Below are 24,093 nucleotides of genomic sequence, written 5' to 3' on the forward strand. Positions count from 1 at the left end.
TTTTCTGGGTCTAGAACAGTGTTTTGCAAAATCGTGGTCACCTGGCCAGAACATTAGCAGCCCCTGGAACGTGTTAGTAATGTTTGGTCGGATTCCCTTCCAGACCTCCTGAGTGTGTGTGTGTGTGTGTGTGTGTGTGTGTATCTCAGCAATCGCCTTAATCACTTCCAGGTGGTTCTGATGAAGGCCAAACTGGAGAACCACGGGGCTTGAAGCCACATCTCCTTGTGTAACTCAAGAGGTCAGCTCCAGTTCTTCACTCCCACGTCCTTCTTCATTCGGGTCAAAGAAATCGAATTCCTCGGGCTTGATTTAATACAGTCTCTTCCAGCTTTTGGTTCCTGCTTCTCTGTGTCTCTTGGTAGCACAGTTTGACTGCTGATGGCTGCTCTCATGTCTTCATTGCACTGACCCAGAGGCAGAGCTGAATCGATTTTTCTTAACTCAGACACATATGATCCATTCACGTGAAAGATGTTTGAATGCATGGGAACTGCAGGATGATGGTTTGGGACAATGGAAGACGTTCATGTTGTCCCAGGAAACCAGATAGCTTAAAACATGAAATGTGCCCGATCTAAAATCCTTGGCCATTCTTCATCCTCTCATTTTTCTCTCATGTTTCTCCTGTCCTCCTGCTGTGGTTGTTTGTAATAGAGTGAGCAAGTGAGAAATTCCACGTGTTGCCTTGTCTTCTGTAATAACCAGCATTTTTATTGCAGGCAATAAAACCTCTTCACCTATTTTAAGAAAAAAGGGATTTAACTGTAGAGTATGTGGCAGCTTCCAGAATTATGCGAGGGTGCCAGGGGAATAAGCTTTCTTTTGGCATTCAGTCACAGGTAACATATCCTCATTTTTTAAAAATGTCTGTCCTCATTTCTTTCATTAGGATTTTCTAAATTTCTTTAAACATGTATTTTTTTTTTTTGTCATCACAAATCAATATCCAATTGAGCGTTTATCGTCTCCCGTGAATTCATGGCAATTTTCGGGTTGCTGTCCATTGATTTTCCATTCTTCCCTGCAGAAGGTGCACTAACCCGTGCTGATAGGAAGGCAGTGGTTTGAAGGCGTGGGTCATAGGCAGCTGAAAGGCTACACTCCTACTGCGGAGGCAGTCGAGCTTTTCTTTGATGAAATGTTTGACATTGAGATTTTCTTACCTTTCTTTCTTTTTGGAGTCTCTACCAAGGCCGTGGGACTGAGGGGGTTTCAGATTAGAGCCGTGTTTGGTGGTCACTTTTTGCTAGCAAGCAGGGCCAGACCTTAGGTCTCCATCCTCTGCTAAACGCAGCAGGCTGATCCTTAAGCCAGGGGCTCAACATTTGTAAGGCTCGTGGAGGGCCTGCCTCTTTAAAACGGGGATATTAATAATATGAGGGTAAATCTCTCAGCAGGAAAGTTCTCTAGGAACAGACTTTTCAACTATCTTGTATTAACAGTCTCTTAGATTTTCCAACATCCTAGGTTCCAAACTGTTACCGGCGACAGTACACTTCTGGTGATGACGGGGTCACTCTGCCACCTTGTGGCCATGCTCTAGAACTGTACTTCCCCAGTGACTGCTTTTTTCCATTACATCCTTGTACATTGCAAATCTGGCATTGGTCACCCTGGATAGTTTCTGCCTTTGCCTTTGAGAACCATTATGATTTGAAGAGACATATCACTTCTTCCATTTGGCACATGCCAAAAAAGACTTCCTAACAGTTTTAAGCAGATATATATATATATATCTGCCAGAAATTTTTATTTCCTGCGTAAGAGCATCTTGGCATATTTGGTAATGTGTGTTCAAAGTCAGAATGGGTGAATGTTATGTCCCAAATCTGTTTCAAGGATGTTCTGGAAAATTACAAGGATGTTGTAATTTTCTCGGAGATATGAGTGAATGTTGTATAGTAGGTGTTAGTTTTAGATTATGATATTATCATTGTTTTAGGTCACAGTCCTTTATTTCCCTAAATTACATTGAATTAGTTGTTCAGCTGGAGAGAAAATTCAATCTCAGTTATTACTAAGATAACTTTGCCCACTCCCTGGGCTCATATAAGAATCCCAGGCTAATGCAATGCACAGATTTGGCACGGGGCCCAATCTGTTGTCCACCGTCGGTTCCATCATGATGTTCCCACAGTCTGAGATGCTGCATCTGAAGACCAGAACATCATGGAGGCCAAGTCAGGTGACTGTCCCAGCTTCTCACACCACTCTGTGAGTCATAGCCACTCTGGTGAGTCATGTCCATTCCTTGTAGGCTTTCTGGAGTGGTCCCTCCCATCACCCATGCAGGCACAGTGGGAATGGGGTCTGGGTTTCTGACAGAGGACAGTCCCTTAAACTCAGTCCTTCCTTGGCCTTCAAGAATATCCATTTCTAGTCCCTTCTGACATTGGCTTTTCTCCACAAACTACTGTCTGAATGGAAACTTCATGGATAACTTGCAACTTCCATTCACGACCCTGTGATACACAAAACCAGTAAAAATCTCAGGTGGCTCTGGCCTGGGAGTCCAGAACTCCACACATACAGTGGCTTACCTTCTCGGGAGGAAGAAGGAAAAATGCTGATAGCAGATGCAGGAAGAAAGCATGAACTGACATCTCAGTAAATCACACTGCTCTGTCATGTTTGCTGAGGCCAATGCAGGACAAAAGCATCTCTTTACTTGGGTCAGCCCTAACCATTGGAAGGTGTTTGTTTATTGAATTTTGACCACAGGCTGAACACTGTGCTGGGTTCTAGCCACATGAAGACCTCATGGTCCCAAGGAGCTGATGCGAATGGGCCCTAATGCCAGGAGGCGTACACCCAGAGGTGTGCAAACCTGCCTAAGGAAGTGAGAGTTTCACTGGCAGAGCAGGAAAAGCTACCCCCAGGAAGTGACATTTGAATGGGGAATTGAGATTGCAGAGGTGCTTTACAGATGGAAAAAATTGGGGCGCTTAGGGACCTGGGGGCAGTGGGATCTGCGGGGGCACAGGTCTGAGTACTGGAAATGCATGGTTGATCGCCAGGAATGCACATGCAGGAACTATCTGGGGGTGCGGGGTGAGGACAGGTGAGCTGGTCTGGAGCCTTATCCCAGAGGACTTCATTTGCAGTATTAAGAAAATCTTCATTTATCTTTTGAGCCCACAAGTCTCAGTCCATTTGCTTTGCATTGGATTCCTATGGGTTTACTTAGGGAAATGCACCAGTCCCTCAGGGCTGACTATGCTTCTGCCTTTTTCTCTCCAGTTCAATAATGTAATTAAGCGGGGGGGGGGGGGGGGGGGTGGCTTGTGGAACACAGCTGGGAGGGAGAGGAGCCCAAGAAGCCGAGTGGGGGCGGATGGGAGAGGTGAGTTAGCGGTTGTTGGGGCAGGCCACACAAGAGGTGTTCAGGGACTGAGCTCAGGCAATGCCTGGGGAAGAGAGGGATGAGAGAGGCAATGTGGAGGTAGATTCGAGGGCTTATAGGTCTGATATTAGATACACAGGGTGAAGGAGAAATAAAAGATTATAGTGCTTTCAAGATTAGACAGCTAATTGGATGAAAATCCCATTGTTTGATCCCAAAGGTAAGAGAAGAAGTGCTTTCGGAGATCAGGGTAATGAGCAAAGGTCTTCAAAATGGCTATGACAAGGTGGCTGGTGACTTGTGGGTTAGTTTTAGCTGAGTGGTGTAAAGGGAGCTGAAGCAGCCGGATTAGAGTAATTATGGGATAAAGAGAGCTGAGGAGGTAGAGCGAGTGAATATAGGCTGTTTTGTCAAGAAATTCACACAAGAGGGTCAGGAGATGAGAGGGCAGCTTAGCATCCCCTTTATCAAGGGGAAATTTGAGGATGTTTAAAGGCTTGGAGGGCAAAAGCCAATGGAAGGGGAGAGACTGAAGCTGTGAAAAACAGGATAATTAATGGTACAATCACCCAAATGAGACGAAGTCACTGGAATAGGTTAGCCCTGTGGTTCCCATTTGGGTTCCCACAGTCATTTGGAAATAGTTTTGGGGACTAGGGACCAATCTGGCTGAGAATCTACTGAAATGGGGTAGAAATCCCTTGGGATCTCCCTGGGCTGAATGTGTAGGAAGTGACAGAGGGGGGTTCTAGGCTCATCTGCAGACAGCAGTTTGGTCTCCCAGACTATCAGGATCCTTTTGGAGGGAGCCATGTGTAATTCAAGTTAAAAAAAAAAAAAATTCCGCAGCACCACTCAGCCCTCCCTGTGCTGGGACACACTTATATCTGCCTCCCAGGTGTTTGTTTCTGTCACAGAGAATGCTTCCAAACTCCCCAGCTGCCTGGGTTCCTTGTAGGAAAAAGGAATGGCTTGGTCCTGTGTCATTGCTTTTGTATTCAATACCATGTTATTAGGAGCAATGGAGAATTTCCAGATTAACCGTTTTTATTAAGTCTTTTGGAAATCTCAGTAATCGCTTTAATTTGAAATTCTTTAATTTTAATTGATCATCTTTCAAAGGAAAAGAATTTTGTTCTGATTTTTATGTCTACCCAGTAACTAGATTGCAAACACTTTGAAGAAAGGCCTTCTCTTATGTTTATTCCTTTGATGTCCTCTACATCGGATGCATGTGACAGAAATCTCTTACTTTGGTTTGTAACAGAAATGCCTCTGTCGTTTCCTTTTGCTCTTGTCTGGGTTCGTGACAGTTGTTAACCGGAGTTTACTTCTCGTTACTCTAGAGGCCAACAGCTCGTCTTTTTCACTCTGTGACAGTTAAGGGGTTGAACAGGAAGTTACGAAAATGACAGTTGCTCTGAAGGATCATTTACAAATTCAAGAACATCCTTTTCATTTGAAAGAAAGTTAATTAGGATCCTTTTCCTTTCCTTTCCTTTTTTTTTTTTTTTTGAGTCAAGTTGATGCTATAAACACAGAGCTTTATTGCCTGTTGAATTACTCTCGTTTTAAAGTGCAGAGTTTAATTTTTATTGTTCTTTACCTGTCCCAAACAAACACAGCTTGAAAGCCAGAAGAACTGAAATCATTCTGGACCCTTGAGTTGCTGGACCCCTTATAGTCTGGGCATCTTTGTCTCTGTTGTCAAATTCAGTCTGGTTTTCACCGGCAGTGGGAAGCTTACATTTTATAAATCAGAAACTCAAACTTAGTGAATGTGCTCCTCAGGGATTTACCTTAAGATTACAGATACTGTTGCTTATTTTTTTCTACTTGCATAGCTGTGACATATGCAGCGAATACTTCCCCCCTCCTGCTTGGTATAGAGAAAGGACTTTGGGGTCTTACTTTTGTTTGTCTCGTAGTAGTGATAATTTTGGCATCTTGGTTCTTAAGATGTTTTCTTGAATGTTTCTCTCATCACACTTGCTTTTATAGGAACTAGGAGGCAAGGTTATATGAACTATGAGTGCTTTATTGAATAAATAAATAAATAAATAAATAAATAGAATAAATAAATAAATAAATAAATTCTTCTCCTTCTGAAGGGACCTAGATAAATTTATTGATTGTTAGCTTCACGTCCACAAGGCTTTTCTCTTTTAAAATTCACTGACAACAAATCCCAAACAAAGTCCTTCAAATTAAGAAGTGACAAAGGGAGAAGGCATATTGGTACTGCCAAACTCTTTTCAGTGCTATCTGAATCCAAGATAATTTTCTAAGGAGAGTTAAAGGAACAAGCTTATCTAATGCCTCTTGGTGGAGTAATTAAGCTATAGTTTTGCATGGAACTACAGATGTATATGTGTATGTAATGGGATGATTGTTAATCTATTCAAAACTATTCTGCCAAATAATTTACCATTAAGATAGAATGGTAATTGTGTTATTTATTTGTTTATCAGTCATCATATCCAGGCAAGGTTTTTCTACATGAAAGGGGATCTAGCTTTTTATTTTGTTTTGTTTTAGTTTTTTTGGCAATAAACTTGTGTGGTTTGTATACGTCTAAAACTGACACAGCTGAAACAAAGACTCACAACTAACTTATCAAATTAGCACATGAACTTCATAGGTTTCTACTCACATGTTGTCCATGAAGTCCTCAGAGGACCTTGAAAAGAAAGAGCCAGGAATGTGTGGGGTGGTTGAAGCACTCTAAAGAAGCCTGTGTACCTGGAGAGGGGGGAGTGAAGGGGAGCATGGGACAAGGGGAGGCTAGGAGGTTGAGGGCCTGATGGAGTAGACTTGAGAGCTAGTAGGGAAGATTTTGGATTTTACTTTGAGAACCAAAGCTATGAAGGATTTTGATAATAGAAATAACATCTAGCCTACATGTAAGATCTAACATACATCTTAACAGTATTGCTCTGGCTGCTTTTTTTCAGAACTGACTAAATGTGGATGAAGGGTGACAGTGGGTAGCAGTGTAAGTGGTGAGAGCTAGTCAGATTTTGGAGATAGAACTGCTAGGATTGACTGATAAGACTGAATTTGGGGTATGACAGAGAGATACCAAAGATCCCTCTAGGGATTTTACCTGAGCAAGTGGAAGGAAGGAACTGCCATGAACTTGGAGGGAAGACTGGAAAAGCAGGTTTGGGCAGGCGAGAGTTGGAGGAAGGGATCAGGAGTCTGGCTTTGGAAATACGGAGTCTGAGATGTCTATTCAACATCCTAGTAGAGATATTGACTAGGCCTTTGGATGTCTGAGTTTGGAGTTCAGGGGAAAGAGCTGGTCTTGGTATAGAAACTTGACAGTTATCTGCATTTGGGTGATATTGAAAGCTGTGACACCAGCTCACAACCCCAAAATAAGCAGAAGTATGGGAAAGAGTATTCAGTATTCAGAGTCCAGGGAGGAGGACTACCAGAGACTGGGAAGGAGCAATCAGGGAGTTAGGAGGAAAAACAGAAGAATTAATACCACAGCAGCCAAGTAAACATTTGTTTCAAGGAAGAGAGAATTATCAACCCTGTGGGATGTGATCAGTTAGATAAAGATTACCTCTGTGTGGGTTCCTTTAAAAGCAGAACTTGCAGACAAGTTCCTGGGTACAGACATTAACTTGGGAGGTGATCCCAGGAGTAGGAGTGAGAGAATGGGGAAGGTGAGGCCATGGAGGAGGAATGCCAATAAAGGGTGTGTTATCAAGGTGACTGCTTCTGATTACGGGAGTCAGTTTCACTGCCACATCTGAGAAGGGTGCAGAATGTCTGTTCAAACAGACAAGAGCTAGGACAGTTCTTGGTTGAGGGTTTTGTCACTATGTTAACTCCCCTCTACTGCACTTGGCAGGCTCCCATGGGAGAAAGCCTTGAGTCAGAAAAGCAGAGAGAAGTGATAAGCCATGTCGTCAGTGAGCATAGAACTTGGTATCACAGCAGTGGTTGAGATCAGAGGTGGGCCCAGGGAAGGCAATGCAGACCATCACAAGTATCTGCTGCTTCTTAGACTGGCTGCTCACTGTCAGATTTTTACAAAGTAGACAACTTTGACCTTGAGGAAGCCTTTGATGGAGGGGCCTGGCAAGCCCGATTGGAGTAGGTTAAGGAAAGGAGAAGAGGGACTGGAGAAAGTGTAATAGGATAAAAGGAGAGGGCATTAAGAGACTGCTGGGAAAGTGGGATCAGAGAGGTTTGTTTATTTAAGATGGGAAAAGTACCAGCATTTAGGCTGGTGGGAGTGGTTCCATAGAGAGGAAACTGTGTATGAGGAGAGAAAGAGGAGTGAATGGAACAGTGTCCTGGAGTCGGTGTGTCTAATGCCTAAACGGGGCATTGGCCAGAGGTGGGAATGTGGACACTTCATTGGTAGTAAAGGGAGACAAATACCTGGAAAGTGGGTCCTTTCTGGTCCTTGGTTCCTTGCCTGTGATAGAGGAACAAGGTCATCAATCCAGAGCAAAGAGAGCAAAGGGCTAAGAGGGGAGTATTGGGACTGTGGGATGTGTGGGCAGTTTGGGGAGAAAGGGGAGGGGGGGGGTCCTCTGGGACTGCAGCACTGGGAGTGGGGAGTGGCCTGTCCTGAGCTCTTGGTTACGGCCCTTCCAGGAGGTAAATACAGAAAGTGAGAGTAAGCATTTAGAAACTTTTACAGCAGTTGACATCGCTGAGATATTTTAATAGTATTTTGCAAAAGTATTGGTCTGTAAGGGATTGGAAATAAGAATATCTGGCCTGGCCCAAAAGATAGTTTGTGAGGCTTGGGCTGGGAGAGGGGGCTGAGGGAGTGAACTGGGAAACGGGGAAAGATTGCCACAGGCATTGAGAATCCTTCCGAGGCTCCTGGCCAGGAATGTAACTGCAAGGCTACTCTGCTCACCGGGCTTGCTCAGCCCTGTTGCGAAGGGAAGTCAACACTGAGGATGGAGAGCTGGCTTTGACCAAGGTGCGATTTTGCTAAGTGGGTCTGAGGCTGCGGAAAGATGCAAGTTTGTGTAAGGAGCGTGCAGCGAGCTGCAAAGCTGTGAGCTGGGGAAGGAAGGAAGCAAACCTTGGGGAGGCGGAGGGACACTGGAAAGGGACTGGGATCCAGGAAATGTAGATCTTGGAAGAATGGAGGGTGGTTTAGAGCCGGGGATTGCAAGAGGAGTGAATTAGAAATATAGGAAGTGGTGACGGAGAGAGCCGGATTCTTGGTGATGGGATTCATCACAACACTGAATCTGAACGTGTTATTTTGCAAGTATACAATGGACAGTTTTGAAGCCACTGGAAGCCATGTTGTACTGTATCTTTATGGACACAAAAATGTTCATGATAAGTGAAGACAAAGTAGATTACAAAACAATTCACAAAATTAAGCTAGAAAATTTACAAAGATCACTTTTTCTTTTTTTAATTTAAATTTTATTAGTTAACATGTAATGCATTACTGGATTCCGGAGTGGAATTCAGTGATTCACCACTTATATACAAAGCCAGTGCTTATCACAAGGGTTCTCTGTAATAACCATCACCCATCTAGGCCATCCCCTACCTAAGTCCCTCCATCAACCCTCAGTTACAAAGATCATCTTTTAATGGTAAAAATATAAACATTTTAATGCACCGAAGTCTTAGCCGTGGTAGAGTCTGGATGGTTGAATGACAGGTGCTTTTTACTTTCTGTTTGATAACATTTTGGTATTTTATTATTATATGCTTATATTCTTACAGCTTTATTGAAGTATTTACATGTAGTGAAATTCACCAATTTTAAGTCCACCATTCTGTAAGTTTTGAAGAATATACAGTTTTGTAACTACCACTGCATGTATAGCATAGAACACCTTCCTCGCCCTCCAAATTTTGCTCATGTCCCTGTGCAGACAGTCCCCTACCTCCTCTTCCCAACCCCTGACAATGAGTCATATATTTTCTATCAGGACAGTTTGCCTTTTCTAAAGTTTCATATAGGTGGTGTTAAAGAATAAAATTCAAGTGAGTAAATCTGAAGATCTAATTGGCTTTATTAAACAATACATGAATCAGGCAGCATTCCCTTTAGCAAGTAGAGGTGAGCTCCACTAAGCTAAACAAAAGTAAAAACAAAACAAAACAAAACTTTTTTTAAAGGTAGCAGGCATGAAAAAATGAAGAAAAGAATTTACTACCAAGAAATGCATTGGTTAGACAAGGTTGTCCTCCTAAGAGGAACAGAAGGGATATATCAGTAAGTTTCCTAGTATTGACTAGGAAATTCTATGTTGACTGACTAAAGGTTTCATTTCTGGGGCTTGAAACTACAGTTAGGTTGGGTATTAAGTTTTGACTTACTGACTTGGAGTCTTAATCTATGATGTCATTTTGGGTCTGGGGTTTTCATTTGAACAATGAAATCATACAGTATGTTGTGTTGTGACTGGCTTCTTTCTTAACATAATGCTTTAGAGATTTGTCATTGTTCTTATGTGTATCATTGGTTTGTTCTCTTTTACGTGGAGGAATATTCTATTGTATGGATGTACACTCACCAGTTGGTGGACTTGGGTTTGTTTTAGGTTTCAACTGTTATGATTGAAGCTGTTATAGGATGCTCACAGGTAAGTATTTGGACATGTGTCTTCATTTCTCTTCAGTAAACACCTCAGAGGTGAGTTGCTGGGTCGTATGGTAGGCATGTGTACATTTGACTCATTAAAAATTGCCAAAATATTTTCCAAAATGGCTGTACCATTTTGTATTCTCACCAGCAATGTATGAGAGTTCCAGTTACTTTACATCCTTAGTAACAATTGAGATTTCACTGTATTTTTATTTTAGCCATTCTAGTAGGTATCAGGAGATTATCTCCTGGTGGCTTTTACATTTTCCTATGACTAATGATGTTGAATATCTTCTCATGGGCTTATTTGCCATCTATGTACCTCCTTTGGTGAAGTGTGTCTTCTAGTCTTTTGTCCATTTAAAAAATTGCTTTTGTGTTTTTATAGTGTTATGAAAGTTCTTTATTCTGTATACAAATTCTTTGTCAGATGTATGTTTTTACAACTATTTTCTTGTAGTTTGTCACTTACCTTCTCATTTAAGGGATACATCAGTCTCTCTTGAAGATGCGCTTCCAGAGTATTTTGAAGAGCAGAAGTTTTTAATCTGGGTAAAATCTACTTTTGCATTTTTTTTAAAGATTTTATTTATTTGACACAGAGAGAGAGCACAAGCAGGCAGAGAGGCAGACAGAGAGGAGGAAGCAGACTCCCTGCTGAGCAGAGAGCCCGATGTGGGGCTTAATCCCAGGACCCTGAGATCATGACCTGGGTTGAAGGCAGAGGCTTTAGCCCACTGAGCCACCCAGGCACCCCTAATTTTGCATTTTTAAAATTTTATATTTTGTGCACTGTTCTACTTTACGAGATAATTGCCCAACCCAAAGTTAACAAGTATTTCTTTTCATGCCTTTTTTTCTAGAAATTTTCAAGTGTTAGATGTTACATTTATTATCTATTTAATATTTATGTTGTGAGCCACAGGTCAGGGTTCACTGTTTTTGCATATGGACATCTAATTGTTTTAGCACCACTTGTTGAAAAAGATTATCTTTTCTCCATCAGATTGCCTTGGCACTTTTGTTGGAAATTAATTGACCATATGTGTGTGGGATTATTTCTGGAATCTCTACTCTCTTTAAATGATCTTTTTGTCTGTCTTTACATCAGTACCACACTGCCTTGATTACTATATGTGTGCGTATTGCAGTCAGGTAATGTAAATTACCCCACTTTGGTCTTTTTCAACACTGTTTTAGGTAATTGAGGTCATTTGTCTTTCCATATAAATTTTAGAATTAGCATGTCAATTTCTATGACTCTGTTCTCCCTGGATTTTCTTGTACAATGCAATATGGCAAGAAAAAAAAAAGGCATACAAATTTAAAAGGAAGAACTAAAACTCTCCTTGTTTGCTCTTTCATACTCATGGTGATTCCTCATGTGGCTTATGAGAATTTTGCGAGTTTATCTTCAGTGAGAGTTGCCCCAATACTCCATACCTTGAAGACCCATATGTCCTGAGCTATGAATTGAAATCTACAGAAAAGGTACCAGAAAAGGTACTAGAAGTACTGTAAGGGAGTCTACAATTTCACAGGATGTAAGATAAAATATACAAAAAACAATTTTCTATATTATTAGCAATTAAAGCAATAATATTGAATTAAATAGAATTAAAAACAATACTTTGTACAGTAGCATTCAAAATGTGAAATACTGGGGCACCTGGGTGGCTCAGTGGGTTAAAGCCTCTGCCTTTGGCTCAGGTCATGATCCCAGGGTCCTGGGATCGAGCCCTGCATCAGGCTCTCTGCTCAGCAGGGAGCCTGCTCCCCCCCACCCTCTGCCTGTCTCTCTGCCTACTTGTGATCTCTGTCCAAAAAAAAAAAAAAAAAAAAAAACTTAAAAAAAAATAACAAAATGTGAAATACTTAGGGAATAAGGTAACAAAAGATTGTAATGTTGAATCCCAGACAGAGAGAGAAAGCATTCTGTCTTTTATGATTAAGTCCAATGCTACCTCTAGGTTTGCTGTAGTTGCCCTTTGTCAGGTTGCCTTCTATTCCTAGCTTGCTGAGCGTTTTGATCAAGAATGGATGTTGAAGTTTATCAACTACTTCTCCTGCATCTATTGAGAAGATTACGTAGTTTTTCTTCTTGAGTGTTAATATGTTGAGTTACATTGATTTTGAATGTTAACCCACTTTTGCATTACCTGGATAAAGGCTACTTGGTCTTACATATTATCCTTTCTTTTGTATTGTTGGATAAAATTCTTAAGAATTCTTGTGTTTAGGTTCTTGTTCATGAAAAATATTGGTCTAAGTTTTCTTGTTGTTTTTGTCCGGTTTTGGTATCAAAATAGTTCTGGCTTCATAAAATGAGTGGGGAGATGTTTCTTTATCTATTTTCTTAAACTGCAAAACTGCTATTATTTCCCTTTTAAATGTGTGGTAGAATTTCCTAGTGAAGGCTTCTGGTTCTGGAAGTTTTTATTTAAAACTACAAATTCGGGGTGCCTGGGTGGCTCAGTCGTTAAGTGTCTGCCTTCAGCTCAGGTCATGATCCCTGCATTGGGCTTCCTGCTCCAAGGGAAGCCTGTTTTTCCCTCTACCACTCCCCCTGCTTGTGTTCCCTCTCTTGCTGTGTCTCTCTCTGTCAAATAAATAGATAAAATCTTTGTATTTATAATAAATAAAACTACAAATTCAATTTATTTAAATAAATAAAACTACAAATTCAATTTTTTAACAGATATGAGCCATTTGGATTGTTTGTTTTTGCATACAAAAAGCTAAAGATATTTTTTGTAGTAAAGCATTTGACACAAGATCTACCTCTTGGCATATTTTTAAGCATATAACATAGTATTATTAAGCATAGGCCCTCTGTTGCACATAAATCTACAGAACTTACTTATTTTTCATAAATGAAACTTTGTACACTTTGACCAGCATCCCTTCATGTCTACCTTCCCCCAGCCTTTCCTTCCCCAGCCCTTTGTAACCACCGTTCTACTCTCTGCTTCTATGTTTGACTATTTTAGATGCCACTTATAGGTGAGATCATGTAGTATTTGTCTTTCTGTTGTCTGCATATGTGTTGGCATAATATTCTCCAGGTCCACCTATGTTGCAAATGGAAGGATTTATTTTTTAAGTCTGAATAATATTCCATTGTATGATTATACTACATTTTTTTCTATCCATTCATCCATTGATAGACATTTAGGTTATTTCCATATATTGCCAATTGTAAATAATTCTGCAATTAATATGGGAGTGCAGACATCTCTTTGAGACCTCCATTTCAGTTCTTTAGGATATATAACCAGAAGTGGGATTGTTAGATCAAATAATAATTCTATTTTTAATATTTTGAGGAAACTCCAAATTGTTTTCCATAGTGGCTACACCAATTTACATTCTCCCAGCCACTCCCTCTTGTTCACATTCTCACCAACACTTGTTCTCTTTCCTTCCTTCCTTCTTTCCTTTTTTTTTTTTTTTAATTTTTTTATTTTTTTACTTGACAGAGATCACAAGCAGGCAGAGAAGCAGACAGAGAGAGAGAGAGGAGGAAGCAGGCTCCCAGCGGAGCAGAGAGCCCGATGCGGGACTCGATCCCAGGACACTGGGATCATGACCTGAGCTGAAGGCAGAGGCTTTAACCCACTGAGCCACCCAGGCGCCCCCCTTCCTTCCTTTTTTAATAATAGCCAACCTAGCATCTTTGAGCTCGCTGAGTAGATACCATGAGAAAGCTCACCCTTCTGAATTGAAAAAATTTATGGACAAGAAATTATCATTGAAAATAAATGGTGGCAGACATGTCCAAGGAATATTGTGGAGGTTTGATCCATTTATGAATCTTGTGATAGATGAATGTGTGCAGATGGCAACTTGTGAGCAACAGAACAGTATTGGAATGGTGGTAATATGAGGAGATAGTATCATGTTATAAGCCTTGGAACAAGTATAAACAATGGGTGTGTTCATCAGAAGAATCAACTGCTTCCAAATGTCCCCTCTCCATAGAACCTGTTTTACTACAATGTCAAAATCAGGTCATGTGCATTTTAATATTGAACTTTTTTGTTAAATAAACTTTGTAATAGTAAAAAAAAAAAGAATAGCCATCCTAGCAGGTGTGGTTTGTTTTTCCCTGGTGATTAGTGGTTTTGAACACCTTTTCATATACTTATGGCCATTTTTATACTTTCTTCAGAGAAATGTATATTTAGTTCTTTTGTCTATTTTTAATCAGAATTTGTTGGTTTTTCTTTTGAACTTATGAGTTCTTTATACAGTTTTAGGCGTTAACCCCTTATCAGATATACAACTTATGAATATTTTTTCCTTTTTTTTAGTTGCCTTTCTATTTTGTTAATTATTTCCTTCACTGTGCAGAAGTGTTATAGTTTGGTGTAATCCTACTTATCTATTTTTTGCTTTTGTTGTCTCTGCTTTTGGTGTTGTATCCAAGAACTCATTGCACAGTCTAATGTTTAGAAAGTCCTTCCCCTATAGTTTCTTCTAAGGGTTTTGTTTCAGGTTTTATGTTTAAGTCTTAAATCATTTTTAAAAATATTTTATTTATTTATTTGACAGAGATCACAAGTAGGCAGAGAGGCAGGCAGAGAGAGAAGCGGGGGCAAAGTAGGTTCTCCGCTGAGCAGAAAGCCCGATGCGGGGCTCGATCCCAGGACCCTGAGATCATGACCTGAGCCGAAGGCAGAGGCTTAACCCACTGAGCCACCCAGCTGCCCCTAAGTCTTAAATCATTTTGAGTTTACTTTTTATAGTCCAATATCATTGTTTTGCACGGAGACATCTAGTTTTCCCAGCACCATTTATTAAAAAGACTGTCTTTTTCCCATTGTGTGTTTTTGCCACCCTGGTTGAAGATCAGTTGACAGTAAATGCCTCAATTTATTTCTGGGTTTTCTGGTCTATTGGTCTAATGGTGTGTGTGTGTGTGCACATGTATGTGTGTGCGTGTTTATTTGAGAGAAAGACAGAGACAGAGAGAACACAAGAACACAAGCAGGGGGACAGAGGGAGAGGGAGACTCAGGCAGACTCTGCACTAAACTTGAAACCCAATGTAGGGTTCAATCTCAGGATCCTGAGATTATGACCTGAGCTGATACCAGGAGTTGGATCACCTGACTCCACCACCGAGGTGCCCCTGGTCTATATGTGTTTTTATGCAAGTACCCTAATGTTTTGATTACTATAGCTTTATAATATTTTGAAATCAGGGAGTATGATATTGCTAGTTTTGTTCTTTATGTTCAAAATGGTTTTGTCAATTTCAGGTCTTTTGTGTTCTAAATGAAGTTTTTTTTCTGTTTCTGTAAAAAAAGTTGTTGGCATTTTGGTAGGGATTGCATTGAATCTATAGATCAGTTTGGGAAATATGGACATTTTAACAATATTAATTCTTCAAAAACTTGAACTGGGGATGTCCTTCAATTTGTCTTTTTAAATCTTAGGGTTTCTTTTTTTGTTGTTGAACTTTTCATTTAATCATGTATTATCTTCCTGATTTCACTTAGTTGTCTGTGTTCTCTTGTAGTTTGTTGAGTTGCCTTAAGGTGATAATTTTGAACTATTTATCAAGCAGTTGATGAATCTCCATTTCTTTAGGATCAGTTGCTGGAGTTTTATTAGTTTCCTTTGGTGATGCCCGAGCTGCCTGATTCTTTGTGATCCTTGTAGCTTTATATTGGAATTGGAATAGAAGAATTGAAGGGGCAATTCTTCTAGTCTGTACAGACTGGTTTCAGCAGGGAAAGACCTCCTGCTGGAGATGGAACTGATTCCAGAGCCACAGTGAGGCTGAAGCTGGCTGAGGAGGCTGCTCTCAGTTCCACAGTTGGGCTTGTTGTTGGTGGGCCTGCTAGCAGGGCACAGGTTAATATGGCTCCTGCCGGGTGTCCTGGTGTCCAGGACTGCCTCTGGGACTGTGGTTGAATGGAATAAGCATAGGGTTATAGGGTGACTTCTTAGTCCACATTTGGGACCCTAGTGGGCAGGCCTGTTTACTAAGATTGTGGGCAGGTGGGTTTGGTGGTAGGATCTTGGATGGCTGTGCTGGAATTCATTCCACAGGCAGATGGGGCTGCTCCTGGGTCTGCAGTCGTGTCTGAAATTGGCAGACCTCCCTTTTCCAAGTGGCCCTCCCTGTTCTTGGATTTCACCATGGTGTTTCTACCTCTGACCTAGACTCCAAAGCTCTCACAGATGTACTTTTGTCTATGGATTGTTATCAAATCTGTGTTTCTGTGGGGGAATGAGGACTGAGGACCTCCTTAACTGCTATCTTGCTAATAATAGTATGTGTTTCTTTTTGAATGGACTTTTTAGTTGGTGAGTTTAGACCATTTCTTTAAGGTAATTATTATTAATGTTGGATTTAAATCTATCTTACTGGTTATTTTCTATTTGTCTTATCTGTTCCTTGTTTGTTTTTCTTTGTTTCCTACCTTTTTTTGGGTTAAAGAAGTATTATGTTTTTATTTAACTGGGTAAGTTACTTGGTCTCTTTAAGCTTCATTTTTAATCTGTAAAACATATGAATGACTTTTACCTCCCTTACAATATTGTGGTATGGATTAGAAATAAAATAAAAGTATTCAATAAATAGTAGTTGTTATTAATAGTTGTAATCACACTATGTATATGGCTCCATATCCTGACTTCAAATCCAATTATAAATATTTGATGCATTGTTTTATAGCTTTCATTGATGCATTGTGAATTAACAAATGTACAATCATAAACTATTCCCTGGGTTATAGACATAAAGTATGCCTGGATTATTTACAGTTTTCCCTATGAACACAATACATCTTCATACCTATCACTGTCCTAAGTAGATTTAAAAATTCTTATACAGCCAATTTGAAGCTCAGTCTTGGTTTGAAACCTGTGTAGGAGATCTCCCTCCACTAGTTACCTGAAATTAACTGGATCTCAGTAGCTCCTCAGGCCTTTCCGTGCCTTCCTGGCCCCTTCATAGCTCTTCCCAAGGGAAAAAAATTTCTTCCTCACTATTGTCTATGGTAGCTGAGAAGTAATGAGTTACTTGCTGAGACCAGGGTCACATCTCGCTGTGAACTCTGCTCCTTGTCTTGAGGTTTGGGAAAGTATTGACTTTGGTTTAAGTACCCTTACTCACTTCATAGTTCCTCCTGTTTTCTTCTCCTCCTCCTTCCCCTCTTCCCCCTCATCCTTTCTTCTTCTTCTTTCTTCTTTCTCCTCCTCCTCCTCCTCCTCCTCCTCCTCCTCCTCCTCCTCCTCCTTCTTCTTCTTCTTCTTCTTCTTCTTCTTCTTCTTCAGGAAAAGGAGTTAGCTCTCGTTTGTTTGGAAGTGTAACTCAGTTTCTAAAAACTGAGTTTTGTTTTGCACAATTTGCTTACATTACAGAATACTTCATTACTCGTTTCTATCAAGCAATTCACTTTACAGAATCTGTTTTGAGTCAGCTCTAGAAGAGAATCTTACTAAAACATTATATTCATAGATAAGGAGTGATATTAGCAAATTAATTAGCCTTATTGTTTGGTTTCTTCTGAAAGGCAATTATTTGTTAAGGATAGCTCGGTGAGAATAAGCTGTCTAGGGGCGCCTGGGTGGCTCAGTGGGTTAAGCCGCTGCCTTCGGCTCAGGTCATGATCTCAGGGTCCTGGGATCGAGTCCCACATCGGGCTCTCTGCTCAGCAAGAAGCCTGCTTCCTCCTCTCTCTCTGCCTGCCTCTCTGTCTACTTGTGATCTCTCTCTGTCAAATAAATAAATAAAAAATCTTTAAAAAAAAAAAAAGAATAAGCTGTCTAAAATATTGACTGTAGATAGATGCTGGGAAAAGAGAGCATGTGAATTGTAAAAACCTGTAAAATTTGGCTACGTGATCTCAGATGTGCTCTAATGTTTGCTGTTCTCCTTCCACCCAAATTCTGCAAGCCAAGCCCCTTGCTTCCCCTCCATTGTACTTTTTGTCCACATGTTGGCCATGGATAGTGGTATTTTTAGAATGTCTGTCCTTTAGGATAGTTAAAAGTAAAGTGATGTTCTTACCTACCCAGTGGCCTTCTAGGAAATTGTAGACTGATTATATTGTTTTTAGAGTTATGAAAAGAGAGCTCGTGGCCCCCTCTTATTTTTTTGGATGTGTTGTGGGATTTGGGGCACATTTAATGAGCAGTTATCCGTGTTACAAGTAAAGCAGGATATGTTCTGCCTTTAGAAATTACATTGATTAATGCTTGGAAAAGTATACTGGCCAATTTTGGGGTCAGGGTGAGGTACAAAGCATATTTCTTCTTTGTGCCCCTGGCCTTTGTGTTCAGGGGTTATTGTGCTTCAAAAATAAACCTTTATACTTTTAATTTACATTTGAAAAAAGTGTAAAGGCCTTCTAAGTGAAAATCTTGGGAATCATAAGATAGTGGAGGTCTCTAATACTGTTTAATCTGTAGGATCCAGAAGTAGCCTTTGTATTAAATAGGCTAACTATAGACTTGAAGGTTTTTCAGAACCAGAGAAGCAAGATCTAATAATTTGTTTTATATGTTCTAACACTCTCCACATAGAAATTTTCCATTTGGTGTGAGTCGTGTGCCAAATGATGAAATGTATTGCCACTTTGGAGTCTAGTTATTCTAAATATAAAATTAAAAGAAGTAGACGAGATGAGCTCCAGAAATGGAGACAGAACACACGGAGTGTTTTTTTTTTTTTTTTTCCTCCTGCCTGGGACAGTTTCATTTTGGTGACTTAAGAGTCGTGTCCGAGCACTTGAGCACCTTGCCAGCAGCTGTGGACTAGAAGCATGGACAACACCTGGGAGCTTGGGAGAGCTGGGGACTCTGAGACCTGCTGAGGCAGAGCCTGCATCTTAACACAATCCCTATGAGATTCAGAAGTAAATTAGAGTTTGAGGGGCGCTGCTTGAAAATGCTGAGGTCTGCCCATGCATCACCCGATGTCAGAGCTGGCTTTAGCATGTGGATACGTAATCCTTCCTGCTTTCCCAGGGGCTAGTCTTAGCAGTGGCCATGTCAACATGCATTTTCCTCCTGCAGCTTATCTTCCTACTTCTGGATGCATTCCTGGTTGAAAGTATGAAGTCAGGGAATTTGTGTGTGTGGGGGATAGTGGCAGGGGTTAGAGAAATTTCTGTGGATTATACGTACATAAAATAAAGACAGACTGGAGATTGAGGAATTGGGAAAAAGCTTGAAAATTTTGTAGGAGAACAGAAACTCCAAGCTTATTTTTGATCTTCACGTGGTTAAACCATGAAAAAAGTACTTGTTGACTTGGGGTTCTTGGTTGTAGCAATCAGCCAGGGCTGGTTGGTTTAAGCAGCAAATAAGTTGTTTGGAAGCACGTCACCGGGCTCACCAGGGTATCTGGGAGGGCTGGAAAGCCCAGCTGTGGCTATGCGGTCAGGGATGGAGCACAATGTCAGCCTGTGGAGAGGGTCTGGTGGACACTCCTGTTACTGCAGAATGGTGGGCACTGCAGCGTGCACCCTGGGGACTGTTGGTACCGAACCCTGCATGCCTGTCCCCAGCCGGGTGGTGGTGGAGCTCTGGATTTTTTGTAGTATCTCTGTTCCCAGAGGGAGCTCTGGGTGATCTCTGTATGCTTGGGTGGGCTCATCTGATTGGTTAGGAAGCTGGGAGAACAAGTTTTTGGCATTTTCACTGTCACTGTGGGAGGTGAGCCCTGCCTCATTAGGCTGGGAAGTTCCATATGCATAGAAACAGGGTTGAGATGCAGGTGGACAAAAAGAATGAGAAGTGTTTGATAGGGTTGCCTGTGTGTGCGCGCATGCGTGCACATACACACGCAAGCATGCATGTGCGAATAGGTGTGTTCAGTTTACTAGATACGTTTATTTCAGTCAGGCACCTTCCTTGTTTTATGATGAAGGTTGTTAATAGAAAAATAGGATCCGTTTTGCAGAATTTTGCTTGTTAAAAATGCTCATATATATATATTATGAATACTAAAATGCTCATCTATCTATATCTATACATATATCTATCTATATCTATATCTATATCCATATCTATCATGAATACCAATCATTTTTTTAGGTTGCATTTAACCAGGACAGAACTTGATGTTTTCTCTGGGATTAAAAATCTTCCTAGCACTCATTCTGAAATACAGAGTTCATTACATTCACTTTCTAAATGAGAATCACATTTAGCGAAACCCCGACCATGTAATCAAGATAACGAGAGATTTTTAATTTGCCCGAGAGTGACTCACTTGTAGAGTACACACTTTGACTTGTGTTCTGATGGGAGGTTGAGAAATTATCACTGCCTCTGTGTACATGAGACACAAAGCAGAAAACAAAATCAGCACGCACTGTGTCATATTTGTACTGAGATAACACTGAGGAACAGCTGTGACTCTTTCAAATGACTCCATTTGTTTGATAATTGCCGGGTAAAAATAGTGCCACTATGGGCTATTTCAGGATGGCAGATGGCGTTCTAGATTATGTTCCTTTCCTCGTGCCCAAAAAGAACAGGATCGAGTCTTTCAGAAAAATCCTTGTCTGCGTGTGAGATAGCCTCAGGGAAGGGAAAGGACACCGTCTCAGGCTCTGCTCTGCAGATAGGTAGGAAGCAGAGGCTGGGCTCTAAGGGAAACGGAATTGAATTATCCTGGCCCAAGCAATGATGAGAAATAAAGGCATCTGTCTGTTGCCTAGGAACAGAAATATCTTGTGCGTCTTCTACAGCCGGAGGAACCAGGTCATTTACTCTCAGAGTTCACCCATCAGTTATTCAAACAGAGCTGAAATGAGCCTTCTTTTCTTCTCGCCTCGCGAGGCGGAGGTTCTCATTAGATCTCCTCCTAGCTGTCTTCCATTCAGCAAACTGCTCTGATGCTCCCAATGCGTCTTCTCAAAGCTATGCAGATCAGAAGTCTACATTACTTGAGAGACAAAACCATACACTGTCTTCAGTAGCTGGCCCTTCGGTCTTTTCCTCTACTAAGAAGCCAGTGGAGCTCCACGTGAGGGGAGAAGACCATTCTTCAGCCTTTCATCTAAAGGACATGTGACATTTGACATCGTGTTGGCATTCTCACCTGCACCTCAAGGAGGGATGGTTGTCTCACACACACGCACATGCACACAAACACACACACACATACACACTCCCACCTGTAGGTTGAGAGTCAAGGAGGGAGGCAGAAACACCGATCTTTTGTGAAGTTTAAGGGCCCACTTCTTTTTTTTTTTTAAAAAAGTATTTTATTTATTTATTTGACAGACAGAGGTTAGAAGTAGGCAGAGAGGCAGGCAGAGACAGAGAGGAGAGAGCGGGCTCCCTGCTGAGCAGAGAGCCCGATGTGGGGCTCGATCCCAGGACCCTGGGATCCTGACCTGAGCCAAAGGCAGAGGCTTTGACCCACTGAGCCACCCAGGCACCCCTAAGGGCCCACTTCTTGGTACTAAGAAGGTAGGACAAGTTTTGCAACCTTACCTGTATATATGGAGCTTTAAAAAATATGTATTTCAGAGAACTACCCACCAAAATCCTGATTCATTGGATCTTTGGTGCCGCCTGGGATCCTAAGGGTTTAAAAGGTTTTCAGGCGATTAGAGGTTAAAAAGTCAGTCCTATTTTTCCCCTTACTCATCCCCTGCTTAAGAGTGTCAGACCCCTAGAACCAGGTGGGAGACAGAAAGGCCTGGGCACGAAGTTCTTGGGTTTCCTCATTCCTGTCCCGAGCTGAGTGTTTGCCCTTTGTCCTTCTCTCTAGGAAGCTCTGTGTACTGATGGTCACATGTTTCCCACAAAGATAGTTTCCTTGGTCTTCACAGTTTGAGTGGGAATACTCACTCTCTCAGGAACACTGAGGAGGGGAATTGAGGCTTATACTTGGGTAGAAACACATGGGAATATTTAGGAGGTGACTAGGCTGTAAGAAGCTGATTAGCAGATCCCTAATCCCTGGGTGTTTCTGACCAGGAAGAGTGATAAGAGCAGAACATACTAGGCACATTAGGCACACATCATAAATATATCCAGCCCTGCAGGTGTGTGAATGCCCCTACATTCCCCTCACCATTCTCTCGGGGTCTGAGGAAACTCAGCTTAAATAAGAGTATTGTAGTATGCAGCAGCAAATAATTTAAAAAGTGAATGACATGTAGTTCCTATTTACCTTATTTATTTTTTCTTATAAAGAAAATAAGTCAGTGATTTTTATTACATTGAAAGTGAAAGCGATTATAAAACCTTTGAAAGATTCTCAGTATAGTGATGAAAAAAAAAAAGCTGAACGCTTCTCCTAGAAAGCCTCTAGCCAAAGGCAGTTATTTCTTGCCTGTTTTTTTTTTTTTTTTTTTTTTTGCTAGTTATGTAAATGTCCATTTGTGGGAACAACAGAGTTGATCCAGAAATCTCATTTTAAAGAGAGGTGAGATGGAGCCCTGCTATCACGTGCAGGAAAGGAAACTTCGCTGGGAGCTCCAATGTGCAGGATCCCCTGATGTCCACCCCTACCTACCACACCCCCCTTCCCCACACGCCCTGCTGGCTTATGACTAAGGCACCGTAGGTCCTATATTTAGGTAGACCTGGCAGGAAATCACTCTCATTGTCTACTTGGTCAGAAACAAACACATTTCTCCCACTAGCTTGCCAAATCCTCAGGACTTTGATTTGAAAAAGGAGAAAGGGAAGAAAGTTCAACCAGATTTCACATCAAAACCTGTGTTTTGGAGCAATTTCAGGCCCCGCTTGCTTGCCTGTTCCTTCTTCTCTTCCCTCCCTCCCCTCTTTCGTCCCTCCTCTCTTTCCTTCCTTCCTTCCTTCCTTCCTCAACACAGAATCCAAAATGAACTTGAAGCTCTCCCCCTCCTGGTGATGTGGACTAGGAGGAGTCAGAGAACGTTAGAAAGATTTTAGCTAACCTGCCGTGGGAGGTGTAATGATGCTGACTGGGAGTGGCTCGGAGTGGCAGTGGAGGAGCTGCGAGGATTTGTCTAGATGTGTCTTTGAGGAACGCACGTTTACTTTATACTATTTAGGATTTGATGACAGTGTTGGGTCGAAACCCCCAGACCTCCTGTGGATGCTAGGGTTCTAAGCTACTAACAGTCTCTTATCTGCAGAGTTGGGCACTTCTGCACAATTTTCTGCTATTAATTTGGTTTCTTTGTGTGAGTCCATTTATCCCAATGGACTTAATGTGCTTTTAAGGAAGAAGTCAGCTATATCCCACCCAGGATCCTACCAAAGCAGCTACCACTGTGTTTACACATGGTAAGCACTTAGTGACTTTACTATTAATTAATAATATTTTATTATTAATTTCCTTAGATGGCTCCCATAATGATTTAAAAACAAAAAGGAGAAGTGTGCCTTTTCTTGCCTTTCCCATTTGGCCTCCAGGTTAACAAAATGAGTGACGAAGGGATTGCACCTGCCAAGAAGTAAGGATCTCTTTTCAGCAGTATGCCATGCCGCGGATGCTTAGCACCCCTGACCTCAGTGCTCTTGGCAAATAGAGCTCAGTACACATTCTCCCTTATCACTTTGGGCATATCACTTTACCTCTCTGGACCTCAGCTCTAATATTTTATGATCTATGACTTTGTGACACAAATATTATCCCCAGATCCCCCATTCCCATGATCCTGTGACCTTTTATTGCCAAAAAATAGCACCATCACCAACATCTTCATTTTAGGGAGCCTCTTCTCTGATACCCATCCCATCCTCCCTGCTCACCCTTCCTGTTCCTGTCAGCCCAGCAGACCTCCAGGCCATTGCCCTCCCACATTTTCATTGTTCACAATGCCCCATTTCTCATGCCTTTCCTTTTTTTTCCCTAAAAGCAAACAAACAAAAAACCCCAAAAAACTCCCCTAGTTTAGATTGCACAATCTGTCAGTATAGTTATTCAAGCAGCTAAATGTTGTAGGAGAAAAATACATAATAGTGCTCATTGAGCTATAAGTTCATGACAATAATCTAAAATTAACCCTTGCTGCTCCTTGGCAATTCCACTTACACTTGTTTAGTATATTTATTCTGCTTTCCAGAATTCTCACACTGTCTTCCTTTGCCCCCAGTCAGGCTTCTTTCCCCTTGGGATGCCCTCGCCTCACAACTTATTGAGAAAGTAAAAGTAGAAAGGCAGGCCAAATACCTCTCATCAA

At 41.3% G+C, this 24,093-nt stretch overlaps 1 protein-coding gene and 1 pseudogene across 1 annotated transcript in view; both read left to right on the top strand.

The window, feature by feature from the left end:
* Positions 1-24,093, top strand: part of SYT16 (synaptotagmin 16) — a 259,900-nt gene that overhangs the window by 16,280 nt on the left and 219,527 nt on the right. The window lies entirely within an intron of this gene.
* Positions 13,669-13,866, top strand: LOC125105657 (small nuclear ribonucleoprotein G-like; annotated as a pseudogene).

This window comes from Lutra lutra, chromosome 7 (genome assembly GCF_902655055.1).
Source record: "Lutra lutra chromosome 7, mLutLut1.2, whole genome shotgun sequence".
Classification (NCBI taxonomy): Eukaryota; Metazoa; Chordata; class Mammalia; order Carnivora; family Mustelidae; genus Lutra; species Lutra lutra.